At 56.5% G+C, this 21,181-nt stretch overlaps 1 protein-coding gene across 1 annotated transcript in view; it reads left to right on the plus strand.

The window, feature by feature from the left end:
• The window catches only part of FOXK1 (forkhead box K1), a 60,478-nt gene that overhangs the window by 20,312 nt on the left and 18,985 nt on the right, over positions 1-21,181 (plus strand). The gene's annotated exons all lie outside the window — the stretch shown is intronic.

Genomic DNA, 21,181 nt, shown 5'->3' on the forward strand with positions numbered 1-21,181 from the left:
AGAGGTTCACGGGAAAAGTTACTTGTGAACACAGCCGGGTGAGCACTGGGCAGCTGTGAACCCTGGAGCCCTGTCCCCGCATCCCCCTGGGCCTTCTCCGTGCTGTTCATGGCCTCAAATGCCGTTTCCACTCCTTGTCTCTCTGACCAGCCCCACGGCCTTCTGGCCATGCACCCCTCTCCTTCCCGTGCTGTGTACCAGGTGGGGGTGCAGCCCTTCATGGTGGCTACTCACGTCCTTGTCACTAATGCAGCACCTGTCATGTGGCTATTTATTTGCCCCCTGCCCCCGACTAGGTCACAGGCCCTGTCTTCTAGGAGAAACTGTCATTTACGTTTCTTCTTGGGGCCTGTACAGAGCTGTGCACTTAGCCGGCACCTCATGAGTGTGCCTGGGTGAGTCATAGGCTGAAGGGGGGTGCCACAGCCCAGGCCCTCTCTGTGCGGGCCCCGGTGACTCGCAAGGGGACCCGGGGAGCGTGGCCCTTTCTGCCAACGTGGGCTTGACCCCGGAGCTCAGGCTGTCATCTGCGAACACAGCGGGTAGTTGCGTGGAGGCGCCTGTGGCCGGCCGGCAGCGAAAGATGGAAGTGCCATTCACATGATAAAAAATTTAAGCTGTGCTTCGTGCCGTTGGTTTGAACTTCTGAGCAGTGCAGTGCAGTTGCACACATGGTGACGGCTTCTGACCTGAGCTCCTGGCACTGCCCGTGCGCCGTCACCGCTCGCCGACAGCTTACCGGCCCTGGTCTGCTGGTGGTGGGGCCCTGTCCCTGCACCGGGGGTGGGGGGGAGGTGCGCAGACCCGTGCCTGGCACCGCCGTGCTGTGCTGAAGAGGGAGGAAAGAACGACAGGAAGAGAAATTCAGTCTCTCGGTCTCTTCATTTCTGCATCTGAGGAGCTGGAAGGTCAGGGCTTAACCAGAAGCTGTCATTTACTGCCTTGATGCCTGGATGACTTTGGACAAGTGACTCCTGTCCCCTAAGCCTCAGTTTCCTCACCTGTAAAGCAGTGCAGATGCCGACTTCCTTCCCGAGATGATGGAAGCTTCGGAAAGTTCTGGATGAGTGAGCTTCCTGCCTTAGGATCTGTACCCTTGACAGGCTTCATTTAAAAAGACCCGCACACAGTGGCTTCAGAGACTGTGGCGTTGGTCAGTGTTTTCCTTGACATTTGAACTGGGGCTGGGTCCTGGGGGCTATGTAGGGGACTGTTTTCTACTTTAATTGCCAGATCACGTGGACCCCAGAGAAGCTGTGCCACCAGGCCTGTGCCTCCTGCTCAGCAGGAGGTCTGTCCCATGCTCCAGAGAGAGGGCCACACTCAGGCAGGCTGGCTGCTGGCAGCATGATGCAAGCCTGTCCCCGCGCCCTGTGCAGGTGGAGACTCTGCTTTTAATAGAGACTGAGCTCAAGTGGGGCCACCAGTGTCCTCCACGTCCTGGTCTGTCCTGCTGCTGTCCTCACTGTGCTGCCATCACCGTGTTGTCATTGTGCCGTCATTCTGCCCTCACTGTGCCCTCACTGTGTCGTCACTGTGCCCTCACTGTGTCCTCACTGTGCCGTCACGGTGCCCTCACTGTGTCATTACTGTGCTGTCACTGTGCCGTCACTGTGTCGTCACAGTGCTGTCATTTTGCCGTCACTGTGCCGTCACTGCTGTCACTGTGCCGTCATGGCTTGTCCTCCCTGCTCCACGGGGTTCCTCCTCTGTACAGACATGCACACCTGTCAACACGGCCTCTGGTGCACTTGTTAGACACCGCCCCAGCCCCTGGGTGCTCAGGAAACCAGACCACAGGTCGCAGCCTGGAGAGGGGCTCTGAGCCGGGAAGGGCGCCGAGAACCTGGTGCGCGATCCCTACCCCTTCTGACCCCTGGTCAGCACCTGCTTTTCCTACTGAAACAAACTGGGTTTTGTTTGTAAATCTGGTTCAGCCCCAGAAGCATCGTGCAGTGTTTGTCCTGCAGGGGCCACCAGAAAAAGGGATGGGGCTCCTGCGCCGGGAGGGTTTTGCGCACGGCGGCCCCAGCAGAGCAGGCACACGAGCCACGCACCCATGGGCTCCGTGGCGTGTCAGTCAGAGAGGCTGGGGCGCAGTAACAGGCACGCCTGACGACCCTGCTATGATAGCTGAAACGGGAAGTAGCAGTAGCCAGCCCTTCCTGGTGACGCTGAGGAGTGCTCCCTCCCAGGGGCCACAGAGTCTGCCCACCCAGCCCCTGGGAGGGGACACGGCAGGGAGCAGGTGCACCCCATACACCGGGAACAGAGCCTGGGGGCGCACGTGACCACACAGGCTGCCGGGAAACGTCGCTTAGCTGCGGCCCCAACAGAAGCAGTGGTTTCGCAGCCAGCGGTCGCTCCAGCAGGAGAGACCCAGTCTGGATACGGAGGGGAGATGGGCTCGAGTAGAGAAAGATGCGGTGCTCTTAGTGGACCTCAGACATGGTGGCAGGTGGGGAGGCTGTGAAGGTGCTGAATTCTGTGGCCCCGGTGCCTCTTGGGGGTTTTCGAGGAGGCACGTAACATGGTTAGCACACACTTAGGACCCCACTCAGCCCCAGCCGGCAGGTGGTTAGGGTGCGGGGGCAGAGTAGAGATGACGGTAGGTACTGCACTTCCTCGACGGTAGGTACTGCACTTCCTCGTCGGCCGGTGATGGGTGCTCTGATGACACGGGCTGACCCACAGCTCTCACCATAACCCCGTGTGGCAGGTGAGAGCTGTAGCCTCCAAACAAGCACGCCGTGGATGCCGAGACGCCAGCCGGCCTTGAGTGAGGTCAGGGTGGGCTTGAGATCCACCGAGCCTGGGAGGGGGGGAAGGCCTCTGGGCAGCAGGGGACTGGCCCCCCAGCCAGGAAAGGAGATGTGTGTTTGGAGGGAGGCAGGAGGGCGAGACACGCAGGGCCGGGTGCGGCCATGAGTGGAGGGAGGGCAGCGGGCGGTCGGGGTGCCTCGGGAGTCCTCTCCTATGAAGTCCAAAACTGGGCTTGATATTCAAGGCCGATCGTAAGTACCTGTTATTAGTTCCTGGGTCTGTTTGCCCCTCCGTGCAGATAGGTAGGGAGAGTGTGCGTGAGGTCCAGGCCTGGGATCTGAAGTGAGACTCAGTGAGAGTGCCCACCAGGGACCCTCCAGTCCATCCATAGATCCGCGTAGATGGGCTTTCCGGACAGGAGCGAGCCGGGCCCTGTAAACTGCTGTCTGCCCTGCAGACAGTGTGGATGGAGTGAACCCCCTAAGGACAGCCCACTCCTCTGACGAGAGCAGTTCACAGTTTCCGAGTCTTTCCTGGCACCTGCACCTTACAGAATGGCCTCTGTACACGGGGCAGGCGGTTTGCTCATTGACGGGCCCCCCAGAGGAGGAAGGCGCATTTCTCACCAGCCGCCCGGCGTTCTGGTGCCCGAACCTCCTGGGGAAGCAGTGCTAAGAGTTGGCAACATCAAACCACCGCCCTGTGGAGTCTGGATTTATTCCTGTAACCTTGACAATGATCGTGTCCGTCTTCAGTGTAAATGTTCCAGCCATCTGGCTTTCTCTGTACACGCAGCTCAGGCTCTCTGTTCTCTCCCTCGCTAATCTGTTACTCGCATAGGTGACATTTAGTTCTGTTTATACTTGTGAGTGCATTCAAAGCCATTTATGATTAAGCCCTGCTCAAACAGCCAAAGCGAGATTTATTGTCACAGAGCAGGGCTGGTGTGGACAGAGTGCTTGGGGAGGGGGAGGGGGAGTCATTTCTCTGTTCTCTGTGTTTCCAGTTGACGAGACATGACATTTATTTTTAAATTGTGCTCATAGCTCTGTGACTTCTGTAGAACTCCAAACAAGATTTCAATTTAAAATTATGGTAAGAGGGGCACCTGGGTGGCTCAGTCGGTTGAGCCGCTGACTCTTCACAAATTCGGCTCTGGTGGTCATCTCACAGTTCATGGGTTCGAGCCACGCGTCGGGCTCTGCACTGACAGTGAGGAGCCTGCTTGGGATTCTCTTTCCCTCTCTCTCTGCCACTCCACACCCTCTCTCTCTCTCTCAAAATAAACTTTAAAGAACATAAAAATAGGGGTGCCTGTGTGGCTCAGTCAGTTAAGCATCTGACTTTGGCTCAGGCCATAATCTCACAGTTCACAAGTTTGAGCCCCACATCAGGCTCTGTGCTGACAGCTCAGAGCCTGGAGCCTGCTTCAGATTCTGTGTCTCCCTCTCTCTCTCTCTGCCCCTCCCCTGATCTCTCTCTCTCTCTCTCTCTCTCTCTCACTCTTTGTCAGAAATAATAAATGAATAAACTTAAATAAAATTAAAATTAAAAAACATAAAATTATGGTAAGAAAAGGGATAATAGTACTCCTGAGGGGTGGGCCCCTCCCTGGTCCCCATCGGTTCCTGAACTTCACATCTGGGTTCACAGTCAGATAACCTTGGTTTAGGCAATTTATCCAAATGAATTTGTGACTTAAAAAAATTGTCTTCCTGTCCTATTAATTCTCTGGGTACTTACCTTTTTTAAAAATGGTCAACAGAAAAAGTTATTAACTGTTCATAGCCCACCACGTGAGCTTCAAGTAGTGAAAAGCGCTCATTTTATGTGATTATTTCGGCGTGGTTGTGTGCCAGGCCTGAGCTTGGCCCCGGGCAGGGAGGCAGCTGGGGCTCCTGCCTTCGCCACACCCAGTGCCATGGGAGGACCACTCGGGAAAGAGCCAGGAGGCCATACAGCCCTCATGGCCGCTTGTTCAGGGAGAGCCTGGCAGGGGTCGGCGTCCCAAATAAAAGGTTCCGATCTGAAGGCCACTGTCCGTGTGCTTTCTCGCGCCTCTGCAGGAGGTTTCTAAAGTCGTCCTGTTTCGAACGCTGACAAGCCCTTGCTTTGTGGCTCCCAGGTCTCATCACTTTCACACAGGCGGGACGTGGACACAGGAGACGCCCGGAGTTGGTGGGGTAGGGGAACCTCCCTTGACCTCGCTGTCTGCAAGCCATGGCCCAGGTGTCAAGATAAGATCCAGGCCTTACGCTTGTATCTAAAAGTAGGGGTGCTTTTTTTTTTTTTGCTTGTTTCGCTTTCACAAGGCACATTTTACAAATGTTGAGTTAAAGGTTTTCTGAAAGGTGATATGTTCAAAACTCAAAGGGAGGGACACCAGGGTGCCTCAGTCAGCTGAGCGTCTGACTCTTTGTGATCTCACGGTTCATGAGTTCAAGCCCCGAACCAGGCTCTGTGCTCACAGTGCAGAGCCTGCTTGGGATTCTGTGTCTCCTTCCCTCTCTGCCCCTCCCCTGCACGCTTTCTCTCTCTTTCAAAAATAAATAAACTTTTAAAAACAAACAGGAGCGCCTGAGTGGCTCAGTCTGTTGAGTATCTGACTTGGGCTCAGGTCACGATCTCGCAGTTTGTGGGTTCAAGTCGCATGTCAGGCTCTGTGGTGACAGCTCAGAGCCTCGAACCTGCTTCGGATTCTGCATCTGCCTCTCTCTCTGCTCCTCCCCTGCTCGCGCTCTGTCTCTCTCTCAAAAATAAACATTAAAAGAAATTTTTTTAAACAAACAAAAAACTCACAGGGTGTGCAGTCCACAATCTTTCTCTTTCATCCTGGCTTCACTCCCAGATAATCTGTTTCTGGTTCCTTGTGAGCAGCTGTCCTTTCCGCCCTGACTTCCTCCCTGCCCCCAGAGCCAGGATTAGCATAATGTTTTCATGCTTGCTTTCAGCAAGATTGTGTGCACGTGGAAGTGTGCACAGAGCACAACCCTGCCCCATGTCTTCCTTCCTGGCGGCAGGAACCAAATCCACAACAACAAAACCCAGGCTCTGTGTAGGAGTGAGGAGGTCACTCTTCCGGTCAACTGAATTTCTTGACTATGTCTAATACAGAAAATGCTCAGTGGGATCGTAGATGGAGTCGTGCATGGCATGTGGGCATTTCACCTCAAGGCATGATCCCAATGGTAGGTAGCTTCCATTGGCTGGCAAAGCACGTGTCTGAGGGTCGCTGCTGGTCAGGGTCAGGGTCAGGGGTGATGTGGGGCCCAGATGTGGAGGCACCCGCGGAGGCCCAGGCGTGGTTCGAGGCGACCCCGTCCGCACACCCCACCCTGCCGGCCGCCCTGCCTTCCGGCGGCCTGGCTGGGACTCGGGCCTTCTGGCTGGTGGCAGAGGCTGGAATGCCTTCTGTTTATCTGCAGTCAGCTCCGGACTTGAGCGGAGCCAAGTTTGGAATGAATGAATAGGATATTTTGAAATACGCTGGTGTTGTGAAATATGAAACTTGCAAGCTCTTTGTTTCCCTCTGTAACCGACTGATAGGAGCTGGGTCTGGCCAAGTGGCTTTGCGGGGCCTGAAGTCGTGCGTCCTCTGACAGCTCACGGCCAGGAGCCACAGGGGCTCCGGAAAGAGTGCTCATGGAGGGGAAAACGGCAGCAAGAAGCAAAATCCTTCTAGGGGCTGTTCCCAGACTTCATCCTGGACCCTGCCCTCTGGATCTTGTCATTAAAGGACCAGAAATCAGGGCCGGAGAATCAGGTGCCTCTCTCTCTCGAGTCCCAGTGGAACAGGGGCCATGGCTTTCCACGTCGTAAGAGTGCACAGAACACGCCAGGCCAGTCGGCCTGGAGGGAGGGAGGAGGGGATAGAGCCCACCTGCCCTGGGGACAAGGCCGCCAGGCGGGCTCCGGTTGTGCACACGCAGGGAGGCACACACAGTGCAGGTGGGCCCAGTGCGCCAGTGGCCCACGAGCAGCACGGCGCCCACCTTACACACCGGGGCTGTCACAGGTGAGGAGCCAGGGCGCTGATGGCGCATTGCAGTCTCATGGGTCATTTTAAGCGGATTGCTTGATTCTTTTTTTTTTTTTTTAATGAAAGTTAAAACTGATTGTTGGTTTGTGTCTGGTTTTCCAGGTGACACAGCTCTCTGGGCAGAAGGGAGGCATGTGCAGTGTGGAGCTCACGTGCTGGGATGCTGGGACGGGACTACCCTGCTCTCTGCCCTCCCACACCCCGCTGGTGCCCTTTGTCTCTCGGGCGTCTGTGTTCGTCTGGGATCAAGTCCAAATTGCTAGTACGCTGCCATGGCTTTCGCCTTAGCGGATCCAGCTTCCTTGCAGAGTAATTGGGACTTGCACAGGCCGTGGTGGGAGCACGGCCCTCGAGTTGGGGATGTGAACTCTGGGCTCGGGCTCATTGACGTTAGGCTATTTTTTCTGAGCGTGAAGCATCTTCACCTTCTCCTCTTCTCTTCCTGGTAAGCGTACCGACTGCTGTGCAGACGCGCCACCCTACACGCTACCCTCCAAGTGATGCTCCAGGCTCACGGCAAAGGAGAGGAAGGGCCCCTGCCTGGGGAGACCCCGTCGCCAGCCTGGCCTTCCTCAGTGGGTCCCGGCTCCACATGCTCACTTCTCGTTTTGAAATAATTAGATTCATGGGAAATCATGAAAGCATTTCACGACGCGGTCTCCCATGTATGGCACCCAGTTGCCCCACCTGTTAGATCATACATGGTCATAAGGCAGAACCAGCCAGGAGGCTGACGTGTCACAGTGTGTGCGTGGCTGTGTCACGTGGCCACACACATAGATCCGTGGGACCACCACCTCCACGAGACACACGACAGTCCCAGCACCAGGCAGCCGTGCCTGCTGCTGTCCCTACAGCCACACCTGCCTTCACGTCTATTCTCCAGCTCTGGCGCTTGTCATCTAGGGTTATGCAGTTTTTAGATGCCACATCACACCTTCCATGCGGGTGTCGCATGTCCCAGCAGCCTGTGGCCTCTACTGCCAAGGCAGCTGGGTCCCACGGAGCGGCTTTGCCTGCTGAGGGATATCTGCAGATTCGGGGTTACCCGTAGAGCTGCTGGGAATTGCCATGCCCAGGTGTGCAGTGGGTGGGAGCCAGGCTCTAACTGCAAAGTGGCACCGCTGGCATGTGTTTAGGTGAAAATGCTGCCACTTTCTGTTCACACCGCCAGTGCGCAGACATCCCGCCTGCGGCTGGGGTACCAGTTTGTGTTGCAGCCGTTCCGCTGGATGTGCAGCGAGATGGCCCAGCGGGGTCTGCACTGACGATGTCGGTGCTCGCCTCCCATGGGCCCCTCTGCCTCCCATGGGCCGTCTGCCTCCCGTGGGCCCCTCTGCTGTCCATGGGCCCCTCTGCCGTCCATGGGCCCGTTTGCTGTCTGTGGGCCCATCTGCCTCCCGTGGGCCCCTCTGCTGTCCGTGGGTCCCCCTACCGTCTGTGGACCCCTCCACCGACATGCCTTTTCGTGCTTCCTGTCCACCTTCTGACTGAATGGTTTGGTTTTTACCACTGAGCTTTGAGACTTGTTAGGCCCGTGGGTGTGAGCCTCTGCATGGTGTGCGGTGGGAGTGCCTTCTGCCGGCTCCCACCAACTCAGGCCAATGGTTTCGATGGTGAAATCTGGGTTCTTGATTTTTTTTTTTCTGGACCATGCTTTTGGTGTTGTGTCTAAGGACTCCAAGCTCCAACTCCCAAAACTTTTTTTGAATTTTGACTTTTTCCTCCTGTAGAGAATGCATTGTTTCCCATGGCTGTTTTCAAGACAGATGAGTGTTCTGAGGGTCAGTGTGGATTTCTTTGGGTTTATACTACTTAGGATTCATGCGTGGTCTTGAATCAGTAGGTTTACATCTTTTGCCAGATTTGAGGAACTGTCAGCCATTCTTCGACTGTTCCCCCAACATCTGTTCTCTTCTGGGGCCTGCGCCACATGGATGTTCAATCTTATCCAAAGTCCCATGCGTCTCTGAGAGCTCGTTCGCCGACTCTTAGCCCCTCTCCTATCTGTTTCTCTGGGTGGGTGATGGTCCTTCCAGCCTCGGGGTGTGGACTCCTTACTCTGCTGCTCACCCAGCACTGACCTCCGTTACCTCGCTCTGAAACCCATGGCTCTTCGTCTTGTGCTCTCTCCTGAAGTGCTCTGGGTCTTTCCTCTATGCCAGCACATCTGTGCATATCTGTGATCACGTGTTGAAGCTCTCACGGTGGCCGCTTTAAAATCCTCATCACAGGGTCCTGACAGGACTGTCATCCTGCCTTGGTGTCTGTTTTCATTTGACATCTTCCTCATCGCTGGTGTGACAGGTGGTCTTTATGGAAACTGGACGTTTGGCATATAACGTATGAAGACTTTGGGTCTCCTTTGAATCCTGTATTTCATCAGGTCTTCTCTGATACCACGCCGGTGGGTACCCTCGGGGTCACCCCTTGCTCCTTCATGCGGTCTCCGTGGACACTGAGGGTGTGCCCCATGCACACGCATTGTTCCCAGCCCGGGCCAGCCTGCATCTCACGCTCTGCACTGGCCTGTGGTCCCTGAGCCCTCAGGGGACAGCGTGAACCCCTGTCCCTTGTGGAACCCCAACCCTTGGAGGACAGCATGCACCCCTGTCCCTGGTGGGGAAGGCTTGTATCCCTAGCCCTTGGTGCATGTAGCCTGCTTTGCAGGGACTCACGTCCACTGTGGGTCTGTGGCTGCCTCTCCGGCCTCAGCAGAGCGAGGCGTCGCATATGCCCAGCCTCACTGTCCATCTGTCTATCTGTCTGCAGTGTCGTCTCTTCCTTGCCTCCTGGCTCAGGGTCCTTCCTCCCTGAGAGCAGAATGCTTCTTAGAATTAGACGTGTTGTAAACTCTATAAACTCCGCGTCATAATCTTCATGTTTAGGTAGGTCTTATCTGTCCTTCAATTAAATTTTGTAATTTTTCTCCATGAAAGCCTTGCGTATCTCTGTGACTTTTTTGTTCGTTTCTGTGATTGTTACCATTGTCGCCGTTGGCGTCTTCCATGCAAGTCACTTTCTGCTGTGACCCTCCAGGTGTGGGCCCTCGTCTGTGAAGCCTGTTTCTGTCCAGATCTGGCTGTGGTTTTATCACGAAGGAGCGCAGACTCAGGCCGGACCTGCGCTTCAGGGCACTGTGTGTTCTAGTCAAAGCGGACAGAAACACCCCCCCGAGTTTCCCAGCTGGCCCCTGCGGCCCTGTGGCCTCTGTCGGTAATGTGACATCCCTGCCCCCGCCCATGGCCTTGGTGGGAAGGTGGCATTCCCTGTGACAACTGGGCCTGTTTCCTGTAGGCAGGAGGTAGGGATTCTGGAAAACAGCCTTAATTCCAGTCTTGAAGCTGTGGGCTTGAAGCTTAGTAGTCAGATCCCTGATCCCAGCAAGTTTTGTTCAACGTGGGGAATGAGAACGGCTCCAGCCTTCCACCCAGGAGAGTCCTGAGCCCACAGCCTGCAGACAGTTCCTTTTGCCTCCCCTTCACCAAGTGCTGGCGCACCTCTCATGTGCTGGGCCCCGGATACCACAGTGAGCAGGCCAGGCCCAGCCCTGTCCTGGGGACGCGGCCGGCCAGCGGGCAGGACTGGGAGGAGAGACACACCCGCCTCGTGTTCTCACCAAGCGCCATGCATGGGGAGAGCAAGAACCAAGTGCTGGCGGAGGAGGGAGGGCATGGGCTGCTCTGCACCGGGACCGATGTGTCCTCACTGAGCATGGCTGTCGGGGGGGAGGGGGGGGGCGGTTCGAGCATGCCCAGCAGGGCGGCCCTGGGGCCAGGAGGCCCGGAGGGCCCAAACGGCATCAGGGAGGCCAGTGGGGCCGGTCTTGCAGGGCTCGGAAGTTCGCATTTTCTCCCAAGAGCCGTGAACAATTTCTGAGCTTCAGAAGGACCTGACTTAATGAGGAGCTTCCGGAAGGCTGTCCTGCTGGCATGTGGAGTGCAGGGGACAGGCTGGAGTGGGCACAGGAAGCCCTGGGGGCCGTGCAGCCGCCCACAGAGCAGGGTTGATGGGCAGAGATGCCAGCAGGTTGGTGACGAGAAGTCTTGACCCGCGGACAGGCCTGCGTGCTCCCGCCCGGCACGTGAGGCACGGAGGTGGAACTTAATACTCTTTTAATTTTTAACTAAAGAGTAGCCTGGAAGTACTTAAATTTTCCCCAAATTAACCCTGAAAAAAAGAAAACTTGCTCAGCACCGACTTGGATGTGCCATGAGATTGTTGCGGGATGACTTTGCTCCTCGAGTGGTGTGTTCATGGCAAGCCTGGAGTGGCTTCCACATGTCATTTGGTGTTTCCTCCTCCAACTGGTGACCACAGCTCAAGGTACTCCACGTGATGGCATTGAAGACACCTGACAATGGCACCCCATGTTGGACCATGCGGAAGAGTCAGTTAGACAACCCCCAGATGTCAGGAGGAACACAGGAAAATGTGGAACAGATGAGACATAGAGGAAGGGGCTCCGTCGGTTAAGCGTCCGACTTCGGCTCAGGTCATGAGCTCACAGTTCATGAGTTCGAGCCCCGCGTCGGGCTCTGTGCTGACAGCTCAGAGCCTGGAGCTGCTTCCGATTCTGTGTCTCCCTCGCTCTCTGCCCCTCCCCCACTCACACTCTGTCTCTCTCTCTCAAAAATAAACATTAAAAAAATTTTTTTTAAATAGGGAAAACAAGAAACATCCACACTGCTTTCATTTCAAAACTGGGCTTTTTAAACTTCAGCACAGCCTATGTCCTTCAGGAAGCAGGTGCATACCCCCTGCCCCGCCCCGGAGTGGCCACCCTGCACTTGGGGAGGCCCTGCCCCACCTCCTGGGCCCCCACGCCACCTGCCCCGAGGAGGGGGTCATGTCTTGCCTCAGTGAGTGCTTGCGGTGCCTTCCCTGCTGCCTTCCCAGTCACTGCCCCGGGAACTGTCCACACTTCCTTGACCTGGAACGTGTCCGGGGAGGTGCCCAGGTTCTCACCTACACCGCTGAGGCTTGTCAACAGCACTTCCTTAGCTAGACAAGCATTCTGGGAACGGGTGTTCCGTGACATCCTGGCCGGAGGCTGTCTGCAGCCCCCGCTGGGGACGGTACCCGGTAAGTGGGGTCCCGCTGCAATGCTGGGTGTGGCTGACTTCGCGGCCTCGGAGACTGGCAGGGCTCGCTTGTGATGCGGCACGTACGCTCTCAGGCACACTGTGGGGGGCTTCAGGGGCCTTTCTCCCAGGAACATGATCCACGAGAATGTTATGCAAACACGACTGGCCGGCGATAGAGCCAGGAGGGCAAGGCAGACCCCCTTGCCCAGCCCTCTGCCGTGTCCCTTTTCTTCTCCATTCTCTGCTGGGTTTGGGTCCAGCCCCCAAAGAGCCGGTGTCTCATCCGGAAGCCTCGTGTGCAGCACTTTCTGATGGAGGTGTGCGGTCAGAAGCCCGGCAGTCCATGCCCAGAACCTGCAGGTGCCATCCGCACCTGCCCTTGTTCACCTTCGTGACCCAGATGTCTCTAAGCCCTGTCCCCTGCCCTGCCCCGGTGAGGACGGCGGCGGCGGGTCTGTCCCCTGCCCTGCCCCGGCACTGGCCATAGAGCCCGTTCCCACAGGACGCCGGCGCCACGGCCTGATGAGTGGTGAACGCAATAAAAGTAGGAGAAGAGCCTGTTGGTCACTGTCACCTAAAAACGCGGGCTTAGCTGGTCTTCTCAAAGCTGTTCAGCTTTGTTTCTTTGACTGTGCTGAGCTGACTTCTTGCCAGGACTGTCTCTGAGTAGCGCTGCTGGTCAGGAGCGCACTGCCCCTGGATCTGCCCCTACTCCCTGCAGACGCGCTTCCTGGTTGCCATGACATGGTCGCCATGGGGACGGCGTCAAGAGTGGGTGCTTGTAGGAATTTGGGAAGTAGTCTCTTCTTCCCCTTCTCTCGGGCAGATAATCGTTCAAAATAATTACCTTTAATTTTTAAGAAATTTAAGTGACCTTGTGTCTTTCTGCTCCTTGGGTTTTCTAGGGCCCTTGGCATTTTGGCTTCTTGATTTGTGTGAGTCAAGAGGAGAATGGCCTTGCAGAAGTAGCTCCTGGTGTGCTCATCAGTGCTTTGCGGTGCAGCCAAACTGCTTTGCAGCGTGGCCCGCCCCCCTGGGGTCCAGTGTGTGGACAGTGGTTCAGGTTTTCTCCAGCATAGAGCCCTGACTTCTTTTCCTTTCTAAAGCCAAACAGTTTTGTTTTTGTCTGAGATGTGTAAAGGATGAGAAGTTTGCACTTTCCTGTGTGTGTGAGCATATGTGTGTGAGCTTCTGTGAGTGTGTGTGTGTGTCTGTTTCAGGGTAGCTCTGCTGCCTCCGCCACAGACTGCAAGAGGCTTTCATTTTCAAGGTGACCTCCTTGTCCAGAGTGGTTGCTGGTGCACCAGTCATCACAGTTTCATTCTAGGCAAGAAGTGGAGGAAGAGATGATGGGCAGCTAGTGCTCACTTGGTAGCTGTCTGCCCTCCTCTTTGGGGACTTTGTACACGGCCTGCCATGATGTTCTGCTCGCTTTTCATTGGTCGTCCTCCACTGCGGAGACAGCTGGGAAAGAGGCTTTTAGGTGGAGCCCAGGCACAGAGGAGAAAGTTGGGGGAGGCAGGATAAGGGAAGTGGGTGTGGGTGGGCGCCCCCCCCCCTGCAGTGGCCCCAGTGCTTGCCTGGGCGGCCCTGGAGCGCATTGCCACCACCCAGCACACCCCTTCCCCCTCCACCACCGCAGAACCTCCTTCACTAGCTCTGCCGGTGTGGACTCCTTCTGTGACTCGGCTTCACGTCATTTAAAGCCTATGGAGGGTGGGGGCTGCTGTGCCAGAAGAACGGTCCTCAGGGTCCTCAGCGTCCTCAGCGCTGCTGGCAGGAACACGCGGAGGTCACCGCCCCGTTTCCCTTCGGCTACGGCAGTGGACAGAAGAGAACTTGCAGGCCCCGTAGGTCAGCTGGAGGGTGCAGCTCTGCACGGTAGCAGCGGGGCGTCACTGCAGGAGATCAGGGCACCTTTCCTGTCCACCCCCTCCCGGGGAGCGCAGCTGGGTGCCTGAGCGCCCCGTCCAGTCCCCTGGGCTTTGGGGCGAGGGCACGGGACTGGGAACAGACTCCGCACAGCCGGACATCTGTGCAGAGCGCTGTCTGCCAACTGCGGGTGCTTCCCGGCCGTCACAGGCCTTCCGTCCCTGTCCCCAGGAGCGTGGCTGGACGCCAGTGCGGTTCACAGATAGCAGGGCAGAGCCGTACACGCCTGACTGTCCCTCCCTCACAGCTCCAGGCAGGTTTCGGTTTGCGCCTGGTCGTGTTGTCCAAATTAGGAAAGTGAGCTGAGCCGGGCCTTGATAAGGCGAGGATGTGATTTGTCACTGCATTGAGGCACTCAGTCGCTCTCCCTGGGGTGTTTTGACAAATGGAACTTAAAAAAAAACAAAAAACAAAAAACCCAGCATAGACTGTTTGCTTTCGGTGGAGGTGAACTTGGGGCTTATACTTTTGGGCTCTCTCTGGGGCTTTGCCGCTGTCCTTGGGGAAGGTGCCAGAAAGGAAGGCCTTGAAACATCACCTGGTGTGGACAGCAAGAGGCCGGCACGAGGTGGAGCAAGTGGGAGGGCCTTGCGGGGTTGCCTGCAGAGCCCCGTTCCTAGCAAACGCCCACTTCTCCGCGGAAGGACAGGCCTTGCCACTGGCCCTCCATCCGGCGGCCATGGTGGCGCCACTCAGGCCGGCCCTCCCTGCTCCGCCTGCAGTGTCTGAAGGCATTGCCTCTGCCAAGTGTAACGGAATTGAACTTGGGCCTTTTCGAGTTTCCAGGATCCAAAAAATACACGCAGAGTTGATTTCTGCTCTGCTGTCTGTTTCTCCTCCCCTTCCCCAGCCCAACAGCTGCCGCGTCCTGAGGTCTGTCCTTTTTTACCCTCTGTTCTTGGGGGGTGGGGGCATGATAACACGCAGCTTTTTCTGTAATATTCTCAAAACACACACACTTAAATAAAATTAAGGTGTCCAGAAAAGCAGGGTGTTTGGGCTGGTTAACATACCTGGAGCCTTCCTGCCCTGTGACTGGGCACGCTGTTGGAGCCGTTACTGTTATTAGGGAATTTCATGCGGATTAAGGCTTAGGCAAAAGACCTTTGACTTCGCAGATTATTCTCACACGGAGCGTCCCTCCTCTGGCGTGGCGTCCTGCCCGACTGGTCCCCTTGACATCATCCCCTGTGGGGTAGGGTCCATGACCTGAGGATGTGCACTCCCAGTGCTCTCTGCAAAGAATTGCACAGCCTCCGCGTGATCATTACTTACTTTGTGGTGACTTCGGGTGTTTTCCCGGCCCTCCGGTGGTCTTGGCTTTCACGCGGAAGGGCCCTGTGCTCCAGCAGCAGAGAGGCGCTGTGCGCAGAGGGCCCCAGACGTGCGTCTGTGGTCAATACGGAGACTGTGTGGCTCTACCCACTCCCCCCGCCCCCCGAGCCCTCTCTGAGTCTTCGGCCGGTTGACGCCACTATGCACGGTGAAGGCATGTTGTCCCTGTCCTCGAGAGGCTCCTCTAGGACCAGAAAACTCATCCTCCCCTGGGGTTTGGCAATGCCCCGAGGCTGAGATGAAGCCATCGCCTCCATGCGCCCTGTGAGCATTCTCTCCTCCTGTGTCGTCACCGTTCGCTGGTTTGCACGCCTTTACCCCCGATGGCTCCTGGTCCCAGAACTACGTCGTGATGAGCTTGCTGCGTGCTCTGACACGTGTGTGCTGTGTGTGTGCGGAGGGCGGCCTGTGTGCGCAGGAGCTTGCAGGGTGGGGAGTAGCCCGAACGGGCGCGGGGACCGAGGGCCCGGAATCTGGAAGAACATAGGCCCCCAGGAGACAGTGGTGATGCACAGGACTGGGGCTGCGTTGTCGGACCCATAGGACAAGCCACTCGGACTTTCTGCAGAAGTTTCTTTAGATCAGCATGGAGGGGAGGGAGTGAGAACTCACTGCTTGTGCTCACGGCCGCGCTGTGTCCCGCGTCGGCCGCGGGGCTGGTCCCTGACTGCCATGTGTGCAGACGGTCCAGTCCTGTGGTCCGCGGCACAGGACGCTCCTCCAGGACCTCTTTCTTTGGTCTGGCAACGACCTTGAGGAAGCCAGGCATTCAGGGTGGTAGCTCTGACCTTTGCGGCTTCTCTGTTCACCCAGCTGGAGGGTCGTTGTGATTTGTAGGCAAGTCTGGAAGGAATTTGCTTTTCCAGATAAACTGGACTTTCTGCCCCACTGATTTTCCAAACCATAAAGCTGGGGAGCCCGCCTTAACAGTGATTTTTCTGATTTGTTTTAAATCCCACACATCCCCCCAAAGGGATAAGAATGCCCCTGAGAAGACGCCCGGGTCCTCCCCCAGGGACCCTGACCCCGCGCTGCCGGCCACTCTGTGTGTAAGGCCCCTCTGTTATGGCGAGATGGAAGCAGCCACGAGGGGGGGGACCTCAGTGCAGATGGAGGTGGGGGGTCATTTCGTTGGCTCCCTCCTGGGGCCGCGGGCAGAGCAGATGCACCTGGCCCTCCACCTTGCGCTTACCAGGGGTCTCAGGTAGTGTTCCAAAGAGGCCTGAGAACAGGGCTTCCCAGGGAGCGCCTACCATGAGTGCAGATTCGGGCCGCCCCCACCAGGTGACTCGCAGTCAGCCTCGGCGCAGTGACACAAATCAATACTGTAGAAATGACCACCCACTCTCAGGTCCCACGGTAGAAGTGAGCAGGAATCCTGAGTGTCCCGAATCCCTAAAGCCGGATGTGGGGGGGAGGGGGGTCTCCCGGGAGCGGGGTGTCGTCCCCAGGAACGAAGGTGCAGGCAGGCCCTCCCTGGCCACATCCTGCAGGGGGTGCCCGGGACTGCCATGCGCCCCACGCGGTGGGACGAGCGAGGCGAGTGCGGGCCTCCAGGGGCTTCCGTCTAGTTCAGGGGTGTCCCGCCTCCTCTCCCCTCACACAGGGGCTCCTTACATGGGGCTCCTCCCATGGGGCTGACCCCCGAGATCGTGCCAGGAGCACTGGCTCTGACCCGGCCTTCAGCTGCACTCTTTGCTGTGGTTTTCATTTACCACAGGGCCTTAAATGTCCTGCTGCCTTTTTTTTTTTCTCCTATAAAAGTAGGTTTTTTTGACCTGCTTATAAAAATATATTCCCAAGGCGCCTGGTGGCTCAGTCGATTAAGCACCCGACTTCGGCTCAGGTCATGATCTCACATTTCGTGGGTTTGAGGCCCGTGTCAGGCTCTGTACTGACAGCTCAGAGTTTGGAGCCTGCTTTGGATTATGTCTCTCTCTCTCTCTCTCCCCCCCCCGCCCCTCCCGTGCTCACACTGTCTCTCTCTCTCTCTCTGAAAAATAAATAAATACAACATAAGAAAATGGAAAAAAATATATATATATTCTCTTTATTAAAAAAAGAGACATGGGGAAACATAAAAAGAAGGAAGCGAATTCCTCCTGAACAAGAATTACTTACTCTGCCATATTTCATTCCCGTGCCCCCATTGCCACTGTGAGGCCGCAGATCAGAGCCCACCTGGTAACCAGCAGGGCACAGCCGTGTGGCCGGGCCACCCAGGAAGGCAAGGCCGAGGGGCCTCTTCACGGGTGGGGCCAGCTGGCCAGTAGTGGAGATTGCAGCCTTGGTTCGAGCAAGAGGGACAGAGGCAGGTGGAGGAGGCTGGGCTGGGAGTTTGGTGAGGACCTCAGAGAGCCTGCGCCTTGTCAGGGACCGGCGAGGCCGCGGCTGTCGGCTGCCCTGTGCTCTTCCGGGTCCATGCCAGCCCTGTGGGTCGTGCCCTGCCCACCCGCCTGGGATCTGCACCCACCCCCCGACAGCCCTAGCTTAGCCACGGGTGTCCCGCGGCCTCCCTTCTGCACTTCAGGTGTTCCAGCAACATGTGTTAAGTTTTTAGCAAAAAATAGATGTTTTAGGTTAAAAAAAATAAGATTGCCAGAATCCTTTGATTTGGGGATTTTATATGTAGAAGAGTTTCGAAATATCCTGGACAGGCTTATTTTTCTCCCACAGCCTCTTTTTTTTTTTTTTTTTTTTTTTTTTTTTTTATTTCTAGGAGAGAGAGAGACACACAGCGTGAACAGGGGAGGGTCAGAGAGAGAGGGAGATACAGACTCTGAAATAGGCTCCAGGCTCTGAGCTGGCAGTCAGCACAGAGCCCGACGCGGGGCTCGAACCCACGAACCGCGAGATCATGACCCAAGCGAAAGTTGGACCCTTAACCAACTAAGCCACCCAGGCGCCCCTCTCCCACAGTCTCACATGCGTAGAGCTCCCGGCTCCGGCGCTGTCACCACAGAGTCCCCGAGGCGTGTGGGGACCGCTGTGGGCGCGTCCACCCCACGAGAGTAGTCTCATCGCATCTGCCATCTGCCGGCACCGCGCGCTGGGGCAGGGTGGGAAGGGCGGGCTGTCTGTGGAGCCACGTTCAGCTGGCCTCCCAGCCTCCCCTTCAGACCTAGAGGCCTGGCCTTGTGTCCACCTCCCACCCCCCACGCCGGAATCAGACCTCACGGCCGAACTGGGCCAGGGTCAGTCCTACGTAAAGTTTCTGGAAGACCCGTCCCACCTGGCAAACCCCAAGGACTCGTTATCAAGTGTTAGCTTCCCCCACCCCCCAATTCTTGAACATTTCATTTCTGAAAGGACACGGTAACGACACTGACAGAAAATTTGAAAATGGAGGGGGGCCCGGAAGGCCGCTCCCACCCAGGTCTGCTTTCACCCCTCTTTCCCCTCTGTTCAGACAACACCCCCCGCACGCCACGCAGCTGGCCGTGTGCCGGGCCCAGCGCTCCTGGTTGTTACTACGTCTGGGCCCTGCTGCTCAGGGACTCCCTAGGTCCCCCACGCTGTCCCCACAGCCCGTTCCCAAACCAGGCCTGTCTGATTGCAGAGCCCACACCTCTCGCCACCCCTCTGCACTTTGACTCATCTCCGCACCTCACAACTGTCTGTGGGCCAGTGCTTAGTGAGCACTGAGTGTGTCCAGAGGCCCTGCTTCGAGTCACTTTGCTTGGACTGTTCTGTTTATACTCCACAGAAGCCAATGAAGTACTTTCTATAGGTACCCCATTCTCCTTGATGGGGAGAATCGGCCGATGTGGTCGAGATTTGCCCAGCGGTGCACAGTGATGAAAGTGTCCTTTTAAATGGCTGCATAATGTCTGTCCATGAGTACACAGCAGTTTGCTCAATGTTTAGAGTTAGATATAGTTTTGGTTTTTGTAACCAAGGTCAAAAAACCACGGTGAAGCTGGGGCACCTGGGTGGCCCAGTTGGTTAAGCATCTGACTTCAGCTCAGGTCATCATCTCTGGGCTCATGGATTCAAGCCGTGCATTAGGCTCTGTGCTGACAGCTCAGAGCCTGGAACCTGCTTCATATTCTGTGTCTCCCTCTCTCTCTCCCCCTCCCCTGCTCATGCTCTTTTTCTGTCTCTCTGTAAAATAAACATTAAAAAAAAGGTGAAGCTGGGTTTTTTTTGTTTTTGTTTTTGCACATAATAGTCTTAGTATATATAAGCTGATACAGCAAACCACTGTCTTCTGTTACATTGTTCTGTTACCTGGTGTCCCTTTTATGGCCCAGTATGGCTGCTGCAGCTCCTGCCATCACACCTGCATTCTGCCTGTGGGGAAGGGAAGAAGTGAAGACACTGTTTTTCTTTTTTTTATATATTTTTAAATTTTTTAAAAATGATTTTATTTTTGAGACAGAGTACAAGCAGGGGAGGGCCAGGGAGAGGGAGACACAGAATCTGAAGGAGGTTCCAGGCTCCGAGCTATCAGCACAGAACCCAGTGCAGGGCTCAAACCCATGAACTGCAAGATCATGACCTGAGCTGAAGTGGGGCACTCAACCGACGGAGCCCCCCTATGTGCTCCCAACACGCTGTTTTTCTTAAGGGCATAACTATTCAGGTCCCCCAACCAGCAGTCTCTTAGTGGCAGGAGAGGCAGAGATGTGTGTCCAGGGCACCAGCTGTCTCTGTCATAGTCTGCCTTTTGAGCATCCATGTATTTGTGTCCCTTCTTCCGACATAACAACACTCATCCGCATCATCAGAGGAGCAGCCCCAGGTCCCACTCGGTGACTGCAGCCCATCACATCCAGGGTCTCTGGTGATGAGCACATCCCTTGGTCAGGACACAGCAGGTGGTCCCTCTGAAAGCTGCGCCCAGTAGAAGTGGGGGCAGGTGACTCCCGCTCTCATTCGGTAAAGAGAAGAGCAGGAAGCACACCCACTGGTCACAGATGTTCTCCGGGCCTGTCCCCCACAGAGCCTGCCCCTTTGTCTGCATTCTGGAAGGATCCCTGCCTCCCAGCCTCCCTGGCCTCATCTGCAGAGCGCCCTGGAGATGATGTGCTGCCTAGCGGCCTGTCCCCCCGGTGCAGGTCGGGGCATGAAGGCCACACCTCACGGGCCAGGTTTGTGGTCTGTGGGGCTGCGGAGTTTCCACGGAAGTTTGGTAGCTCCTCTGCTGCTCAGTGTCATGTCCATGTTCAGGAGCCACAGCGGGGGTCCCCGGGGGCAGATTCCGTTCTGGAAACTGGGCTTTCAGTTACTGCCGTCCGGCGTGGGCCCTCACCACCCACTCAGCTCTGAGGCCCCCCTGACGCTGTGGGCTGGCCAGCCTGCTTCCCATCGAAGCCCGATGACAAAGGCTGGGCCCTTCGCAGTGCTGCGGCCCGTATGTGGGCATCCCCTCGGGTCCGATCGCGGCAGCAGGCTCCGTCACACAGGGCCTGCTGTCCAGGGCCACAGGGGAAGGCACACAGACTCCGGCCTGTAACGTGCGCGTCCTCCCCTCCTATCGGTGGAGCAGCGCCTGTGTCCTGAGTTGAACTTGGGGACGGCCCCAGCCGCCTGCAGCAGGCTCTGGTTTCTGCAGTGGCCGGGAAGCGCGGTGTGGTTCCCACGGTCTGTGCTGTGGGATCCCGAACCTTCCTCCCCAGAGCTTCCTGGGAAGGGCTCCTCTGTGGAGTGACTCTCGTCCAGATGCGGACCTCCTGGCCTGAGCCACCAAAGTTTCCTTTGTCTTTTCAGGAGATGTTTTCCCATCTCATCCAGACTTCCTTTTCAAGATTTCTTTTCTGCGTACGTCTAACTGTCCAAGAGATGCCTTCTGGGGCCCTCGGTCCTCAGGTGGCCACTGGGAGACACAGGTGGTCTGCCATCTCTTCGCTCCCGAGTTACCTGTTTCCTCTGAGTTCCGCCCTCTCCAAATTGTTTGGTCCCTGGCTTCCTGCTGGAGTTGCTTCCAGATGTCTGTTCTTTCCTGTCCACGTTTAAGAGTGAGGTCCTTGCACTGACTGCTGCCACATGTGCGGGGGTGGCCGACTGATAGGTAGGTCCCTTG

The sequence above is a fragment of the Hyaena hyaena genome, unplaced genomic scaffold (genome assembly GCF_003009895.1).
Source record: "Hyaena hyaena isolate Hyena2069 unplaced genomic scaffold, ASM300989v1 scaffold_20, whole genome shotgun sequence".
Classification (NCBI taxonomy): Eukaryota; Metazoa; Chordata; class Mammalia; order Carnivora; family Hyaenidae; genus Hyaena; species Hyaena hyaena.